The sequence below is a fragment of the Hyperolius riggenbachi genome, chromosome 1 (genome assembly GCF_040937935.1).
Source record: "Hyperolius riggenbachi isolate aHypRig1 chromosome 1, aHypRig1.pri, whole genome shotgun sequence".
Lineage (NCBI taxonomy): Eukaryota > Metazoa > Chordata > Amphibia > Anura > Hyperoliidae > Hyperolius > Hyperolius riggenbachi.
Genome location: NC_090646.1, coordinates 473,391,335 through 473,400,291, shown reverse-complemented (window position 1 = coordinate 473,400,291; position 8,957 = coordinate 473,391,335). Strand labels below are relative to the sequence as shown.

The 8,957-nt window shown below is 43.4% G+C and overlaps 1 protein-coding gene across 1 annotated transcript in view; it reads left to right on the top strand.

The window, feature by feature from the left end:
* The first annotated feature begins 5,215 nt into the window (after positions 1 to 5,215).
* Positions 5,216 to 8,957, top strand: part of NDRG2 (NDRG family member 2) — a 124,696-nt gene continuing 120,954 nt past the window's right edge. Inside the window, exon 1 of the mRNA XM_068241072.1 lies at positions 5,216 to 5,466. The gene's annotated coding sequence lies outside the window, so the exon portion shown is untranslated. The remainder of the gene's footprint in view (positions 5,467 to 8,957) is intronic.

Below are 8,957 nucleotides of genomic sequence, written 5' to 3'. Positions count from 1 at the left end.
GGAGGGAGTAGGGGGCAGATTAGGGACTTAAAAAAAAAATAGCGTTGACAGATAGTGACAGGGAGTGATTGATGGGTGATTAGGAGGGTGACTGGGTGCAAACAGTGGTCTGGGGGGTGGGCAGGGGGGGGTCTGAGGGGTGCTGTGGGCGATCAGGGGGCAGGGGGGGGGGAAATCAGTGTGCTTGGGTGCAGACTAGGGTGGCTGCAGCCTGCCCTGGTGGTCCCTCGGACACTGGGACCACCAGGGCAGGAGGCAGCCAGTATAATAGGCTTTGTATACATTACAAAGCCTATTATACACTGTTGCAGCGGCGATCCGGATGCCAGTAACCCGCCGGCGCTTCCGAACGGCCGGCGGGTTACGGCGAACGGGGGGCGGAGCCAGTCCCCGGCGGCTGATCGCGTCACGAATGACGCGATCGCCGCATAGCCACTCCCGCAGCCGCCCCCGCCGATGGGCGTATTGCGGTCGTTTGGGCCCAGACTTTGCCGCCGCCCATCGGCTGGGGGCGGTCGTTATGTGGTTAAACTATAATGGCCAAAAACTGAGAAATAATGATTTTTTTTCCATTTCTTTCTTAATCTTCCTGTTAAAATGGATTTAGAAAAAAATAATTCTTAGCAAAATGTACTACCCAAAGAAAGCCTAATTAGTGGCGGAAAAAACAAGATATAGATCAATTAATTGTGATAAGTAGTTATAAAGTTATTGGCGAATGAATGGGAGGTGAACGTTGCTCGGATGCATACGATTTTTGACTCTGTAGGCTGAAGTGGTTGCACAAGCAGGAGGGATGAGTTTGGGACATATTTTTAAGATAGAGGTATCAGGAGCTAGTTAATGAGGTAATATGTGAATTAAATGAAAAAAGAGTCAAATATTACCCCTGCTAGCTACAGGTGTGGAAGCGGAGGGAGACTGTGGAAATAACACAATCTCTGTTTTATTCATAGAAGTTTTTGAGGAAACAGGATGGCATAAAGGCAGAAATAGTAGACAGACAGTCAGGGACTCGAAATAATAGCATACAGAGGTCAGGAGCCAAAAGATAGAATTTGGTGTACACCAACAAGCAGATGTTAAAGGCAGAGAGTCAGTACACTACCAAGGTATCTGGATTTTTTTTTTAATCAAGTTCAGCAATTTTTTTATTTTCTTAAACTATTTTGTGTTTATATACTGCCTTACACTAGTTACTAACTGTCCCTCAGGGGGACTTACAATCTAATCCCTACCTAGCATAGTCAATTTTCATAGTCTAATTTTTAGGATAGTAGTTAATTAACTTGCCTGTACTTGTTTGGGATGTGGGAGGAAACTGGAGTGCCCAGAGGAAACCCACACAAACATGGGGAGAACATACAATCTCAATGCCGATAGTACCTGGCCTAGACTCCATCCAGGGAGCCAGAACTGCAAGGCAAGATGGCTATCCTCTACACTACTGTGACACCCATGGCAGCTTTCATATTTTTTTAGCACAGGTCCACTCTAAAACGGAAATAGAATAATTTACTAAGCAAAAGGATTGCATAATGTAATTATTGGGCTCAGTATAACCAATGAATACTGTTGCCAGAACGAATTCTAGCACATCCTGGCCAGACTACGACCTTTAAAGGGGAACTGAAGAGAGAGGTATATGGAGGCTGCCATGTTTATTTCCTTTTAAGCAATACCAGTTGCCTGGCAGCCCTGCTGATCCTCTGCCTCTAATACTATTAGCCATAGCCCCTGAACAAGAATGCAGCAGATCAGGTGTTTCAGACTTTAAAGTCAGATCTGACAAGACTAGCTGCATGCTTGTTTCTGGTGTTATTGAAATACTACTGCAGAGAAATAGACCAGCAGGGCTGCCAGGCAACTGGTATTGATTAAAAGGAAATAAATATGTCAGCCTCCGATTACCTCTTACTTCAGTTCCCCTTTAAAGCCGTGTAAAAGACACCCACAGTTCTCTGCGCACAAATAGCTGTCATTGGCTTCATTGAAATGACAAGGGAATAGTGAGCTTGTACACATTTTCCTATTCACCACCCTTGTCCCAGCTACAGACCACCCACAGACATGCAGTCGTAGTTCCACGGATAGACGGTGCAATAGCCACTGTGAAAATTTTTCTTTTAACATTGAGTGAACGCTTGCAGCCATTTTTTCACTGGAAAAATCTTAAAAGTTATTGCTACCCGCTGCAGCTCAGATTTGTTTTTTCAATCCGCTTAGCAAAATGTATATAAATGAACAACAAACAGAAAAAAATACATGAAAAAAATGAAATAAAAAAAATAACACATTACATTTTTGTGAAATGTATTTGTTTGAAATATTCAAACTTTATTTCAACTAAAACTGCAAATATTTTAACCATGTCACTATATGTATCTCACAGTTTTTGGTTTTTTTTTCCATGTGCAATCAAAGAGTCAAAAATACAAAAGTGCTAAGCGTCATGACCCAGAGGTAGAGATGGACCGAACGGTTCGCCTCTGAACGATTACAGGCGAACTTGGTGGTGGTTCGCGTTCGCCTGGACCAGGCGAACTTTTGTGGAAGTTCGATTCATCCCATAATGCACTATGAGGGTCAACTTTGTCCCTCTGCATCACAGTCAACAGGCACATTGTAGCCATTCAGGCTACACTAAGCCCTGGAGCCCCACCCCTCCTTATATAAGGCAGGCTTGCCGGCCATTACACTCACTCATGTGCCTGCTAGAGACAGACTAGGGACAGCTGCTGCAGACTTGTTCTCCTAGGGAAAGATTAGTTAGGCTCTTGGTCTTGGCTTGCTCCTGGCTGATTGTTATTGCTAAAATAGCACCCCTCAACAGCTCTTTTGAGAGCTAATGTTTTCCAGATGTGTTTTTTTGTGTGTGATGCTCACTGACATTATACAGCCCTATCTGTTGCAGCTGGACCTTGGTAATTGTTATTACTGTGCCAGCCAGGCCCTGCCTAACTAGCGATACTGGGACACCTACCTATGCCTACCTAACTACTGGGGCACCTACTTACCTATACGGGGACACCTACCTACCTACCTATACTAGGGGACCTACCTATTCCTACCTACCTATACTGGGTCTCCTACCTATGCTTAGCTAACTACTGGGTCTCCTACCTATGCCTACCTACCTATACAGGGACTCCTACCTATGCCTAGCTAACTACTGGGACACCTACCTATGCCTACCTACCTATACTGGGACTCCTACCTGTGCCTAGCTAACTACTGGGACACCTACCTATGCCTACCTACCTATACTGGGTCTCCTACCTATGCCTAGCTAACTACTGGGACTCCTACCTATGCCTACCTACCTATACTGGGTCTCCTACCTATGCCTAGCTAACTACTGGGACATCTACCTATGCCTGCCTACCTATACTGAGTCTCCTACCTATGCCTAGCTAACTACTGGGACACCTACCTATGCCTACCTACCTATACTGGGACTCCTATCTATGCCTACCTACATACAAGAAGATAATAAGGTCGTTGCTTCATTGTGGACAGACCAAATTTGATCAGCTGGACAGTCACTGTTGTTCTATCATTGAGCTACCACAGCCCGGCGACCATATGGGCTGGAAAACTGCCACGGCCTGCACTCTGGCCATGTTGCGCATCAGTCCAGCACGGCCGTCACTACGCAAATAGCTGTTTGCAGTGCGTTACACAGTGAGTTTGGTGTGTCAGTGTGAAGCAGAACTCTAATTACACTCCCTGATTTATGTATACACATGCAAGATGTTTGAAAGCACTTTAGGCCTGCAATTTAGCATTCAATGTGATTTCTGCCCTTAAAACGCTGCTTTGCGTCACATCCAGATTTTTCCCCGGGACTTTGGGCATGTATCCCACTCTGCCATGCCCCCCTCCAGGTGTTAGACCCCTTTAAAAAACATCTTTTCCATCACTTTTGTGTTTTTCAAAGTTCGCATCCCCATTAAAGTCTATTGCGGATCGCAAACTTTTCCGCGAACCGAACTTTCCGTGAAGGTTCGCGAACGGGGTTTGCGAACCTAAAATCGGAGGTTCGGCCCATCTCTACCCAGAGGTCACGAAAGTGAAAGTGGGCCAGTGCGGCCCACAGGAGTGGCGGAGAGCGGCGGTTTTGGCGGCTACCTGATCTGCTTAGCCCCCCGGATCAGGTATTTCTTCTATCCTATAAGTTCCTATACCTGTGGTCTGTCTTACTGCAGCCTTTCCTAGTTGCACAGTAGCTGCAATATCTCTGTTATATAATCTAATCTTCTTTCCTTTGTCAGCTTTGTCGGGCTCAGGCACTCAGGCAAGAATGTGCTTCTCTGCTTGTTATAGGCAGAAGCTATACACACCCTCTCCACGCCCCATGCAGGCTCTGTATGAGTCACAGACTGAGCTCCTCTCAGCCTATCACATGCTATGTCTTCTGTTTGTAAACACTACCTAAAATTGGCAATTACAAGCCAGGATTGCAGCAGGGAGTGGCAGAAACAGCACAGAGGGGCCCAGGAAACATAATGAAAACAATGGTATGCTTTTTATTGTAAGAATTTTAGAGTACATATTCTCTTTAAAGAATTTGCAGGGATATGGGAGGGCATAGCCACAAATGGGATTTTACATGTGATTAACTTAGTGATATACAGTTGGTAATCTCCCAATTTAATTCCACCTCAATCTGGAAACAAATGTACAAGTAAGGCACAAACTGGACGTGGACATTAACTGTCTCGAACTGTTACCATACTTGAAAAGGAGTGAAATCTGAACTTTGTGGTAATTTTTATAGCATTAGTGTACAAAAGGGTTTGCCTAGCACTGACATATGTTACGTCATTTTTTAAACAATTGTTATCCTTATTCAATGACAATTCTACTTCGATTATTGTGTTATATTTCTAACCTTAACCTTATTACCAATACTGTTCATACTTTGTAAACATAATTCTTATAACATACAGTGTGTCCTCTTACGTTCCTCTGTTAATCATGGTCAATGATTGACTGTTGTCTCACTCATACCAACCATTTTCTGCTCTTGAACGTCACACTCTGTCCCTGACACACATTGGGGTCCTATTGGAAATCAATGGCCCGAATCCCTTGGGGCAACAACAGCCCCATTTGCTCATGGAACCGTCCTGTTTACATTACCAGCTATATGCCTTTCCCAGTGCCCTCACAGCTCTAGAAGATGTTCATGAGAGTTATCCTAATTCTCCGACCACGCTTTTTGGTGTTTGTCTTCTGGAAAATGGACACAGGAAACATTGACATTGAGTTTGCAGTTATGATGTGAAGACAAAAGAAAAAAAAACAATATAATAATGTTAGAAGCTGGAAATTAGGAAATCAAAAGGAAGAAACTTAACAAAAGTACTTTTAAAGATTGTGATAAACACTTGAGAAGGAAAGCCAAGGAAAGCCTAAGAGGGTGAGCATTACACAAGAAGAAACAAAGACCAGTATTCTCAGGTGAGAAATCCCATAAAATGCATCTCTCTGCCTCTCATTCTAACCTCCTTGCTCCCTTTCTTTCTTCTGCTTTCCTCCAAACTGTCGATTTGATTTCAGAGCCAAGATTTCACAGTTGGAAAATAACAAGAGGGAATGCAGCCAGCAAGGAGAAAGGGGGAGAGACTGATAGGGAGAGAAAAACTGTGTCAGTAGGAAGGGAACTATGCAGTGCTTCTTTTGGGGGGTAATTACTTGAATAGTAAGTATATTTTTTAACTGAAGTCAGCATATCAAATGAACATCTTGGTTGAGTTTATTTACAGGAAATGTGTACTTAGAGAAATATACAGGCTGACATCGGCAATCTCATTTTAAATAATTCATCATTGCCTGGTTGTTTTACTAAAGCTTTTGGATCCAGTATCTTCTGAGTCACAGACCTGAAACAAACATGCAGCGAGTAAGCCTGGTGCGAAACCACAACTCCTAATCTGTTCTGGGTCAGTGGCTCAGAAATTAATTTAAGTGCCCAAAAACACAACTAAAAGACCTTTACTTGGAAACCTGGACTGAAAGAAATATTTAAATTGCCATGACTGAATCCCTTTGGAAAGTGTTCCCTGGCTGTTGTTACTTTTTCCACCCCTAGGCCAACTTTCCTGCAGCTTCCCTTCCATGTGCAGCACCCCCCTCATATTCATTGTGCAACCCCTTCTTCCAAATCAAACATTCATGTACAGCAGCCTCCTTTAGTTCTATGCAGGTCCCGTGGGCAGCATCTCCCTATTTCCATGCGTTTCTCCTTATTTGCAATCATTGTATTCCACTTGCAGCTTCTTCTTCCATATGCAGCAATCCCTCTCCCATGTCCAGCCGCCCCTTGGCCAGCTGCTGCCCAAGGCCCGGGCCTTGGTGGCTTTTCCAGAAATCAGACCCTGGCTGTCCTATTGCTTCTGACATTACTGTTACTAAAGCAGAACCGGAATGCAAGTCAGGATTTCTTTGTGTAAGTCAGACACAACATTCGTCAAGAGTTCAGCATGACAACCAGGCACTTAGCATTTTAAACGTGGATATAAATGGTTCCCTCTGTCAGTTTAGCTCAGGTTTCCTTTAAGACTGGTACAAACATCCGATGGTTGTTGGGTGTTAAATACCTCATGCAGAATACATCTTGTGCATATGACCATGCACACTTACCTCAGCTGAGCAGTATATTAATTTACATTTTACAGTATGTGTGGAGACTGGAGAGAAGATGGGGAGGAAACCTCTTGTGGTGGCAGAATACTCAGTTGGTCCTCTCCTACACCCCTCCTCGCACAACCTCGGAAAGGAGCGTGCTGTAGGATTGCCATTCCAGCAAAGGACGCCTTTTCCCATTTCATATATTCGACAAGCTGCTTGTCAGAAACTTCGGGGTTACAATATGGCCACTGAGAGAGACAGAGAGGAGCCCCGAGGGGACACGGAGATAGTGAATATTGCGGGTACATGTTTCTGTGTCCCGTTTACCAACTTTATACCTTCTCATATACACTTTAAGGCTTCTTTCACACATGACACGGCGCATCTAAGTACTCTTCCTCCGTCACAGCTCATCGCAGTGGCCATTAGTCTCTATGAAAATGGCCACAGTACCTGAAGTGTGCCGTGATGCGTCAGAAGTGCTTTGAATGACGCAGAGGTGACACTAACTCTGCACTGGGCATTAAAGTTTTAAAACTATGCCTCTGCATACACATGCACATATGTGCGTATACACACACACACACACACACACACACACACACACATACACATATGCATTTTAGTAGGTGTATTAGTTTAAATTATTTACGGTCTGACTATTGGAGCAGACATGGAACTGTCAGCTAGTCTCAAAGTACAAATCTGAGCTCTGCATTGCGTTAAATAAGTCCATTTCTGTAATCCTTCTCCATTGCTGACGACACAGGCACCAGCTAGCAGTGCATTGTAAGCTTTTTCTTCCCTATCTGGAGGTGTTGCATTTTACAGTCCTGTTCACATTATACAAACAGAGAATGGAAACAGGATGGTTTAAATACAGGACAAAAATAGAAAAGCATGAAAAGTACCAGGACTGCTTATAAAAAGATGAAGAGATATTGTGGACGGCTCTGTGAGAATTGTGCACAGCACTTGTTCCTTAGACACACCCGCATACTCATGGATACGAGGTACAGGTGCAGTCTCGTTTAGACGGGCTGTGGCTACAATCATCTACCATGCCCCAGTTAATAGCCCTAGGGATAGAGTTCAAGCCAAATTAAACAAGCAGAGGAAACAGGCACAGCAATCTAATCCAGTCTTACAACACTCCCATAACAAAGATCACCTACAAAATGTGCATGTAGTACTCTTCCAGAGTTTTCAGTTTCACAGAGCAAGTTTACTTTAGTTATTTCTTACTTATTGTCTCATATTTCTAGCAATACAGGTGATCAAGCCTTAAGAATTAATACTGGTCAGGTAGTCTTATAGTCTTAATTATGTACAAAAATAAGTATAGTTACACAAGGTGTACACACTGGTATACACTGTGGTAAGTTCAGCTGCAGTGAAATATAACAAGTGCTGTCTCTGTGTTGCCTCTGGCATTGGACAAGTTTAGCTAGAGAATGCTGAATGGATAAACACTTGATCACCTTAAAGAGACAGTGAAGCGGGAAAAAAAATGATGTAATGAATTGGTTGTGTAGTACAGATAATTACTAGAAGAAAATATTTTCATATCTTTATTTTCAATTATATAGTGTTTTTATAACATTGCATCATTTTCTAATATTTGCAGTTTACACACTACTCAGCATTCTAAATGTTTTTACAGAGCAGTCTTGTGAACTATTGACCTGTCCTCTGGAGAGAAAAAGAAAATACAATGACTGACAGTTGAGATAACAAGCTTCAGAAGGCAGAGATCTCAGCGACTTTGAAAGTCATGGAGATCAATGGTTTTTTTTGCATAGATAACAACTGGAGTTTCTTATCTCTTCCTGTACTGGAAACTATATTAGACGTATGTCTCTTCTCCTAATGCAATTTCTCAAACCTCGTGACTCCCCAATGGTGCATGTTTTGCAAGCAACCTCACCTATGCACAGGTGGGGTAATAAGTGTCTCAGCTAGGTGGATTCCATGTAGCTGAGACACTAATTACTCCACCTGTGCACCAATGAGGTTGCCTGCAAAACATGCACCGTTGGGAAGTCACGAGGACAGGTTTGAGAAACACTGTCCTAATGTTTTATTTCTTATCTGCACTACACATACAAATCTAAAAAAAAATTTAGTTTCAGTGTCTCTTTAACCCCCTTTGCCGGTCTAATTCCCACCGGCAAAGGGGCAGCGCAGCACTTATTTTTAATTTTTTTTTTTAATCATGTAGCGAGCCCAGGGCTCGCTAAATGATAGCCGCTCAGCAGCGGCATCCCCCCACCCACTCCGATCGCCTTCGGTGATCAGAGTAAGCAGGAAATCCCCTTCAG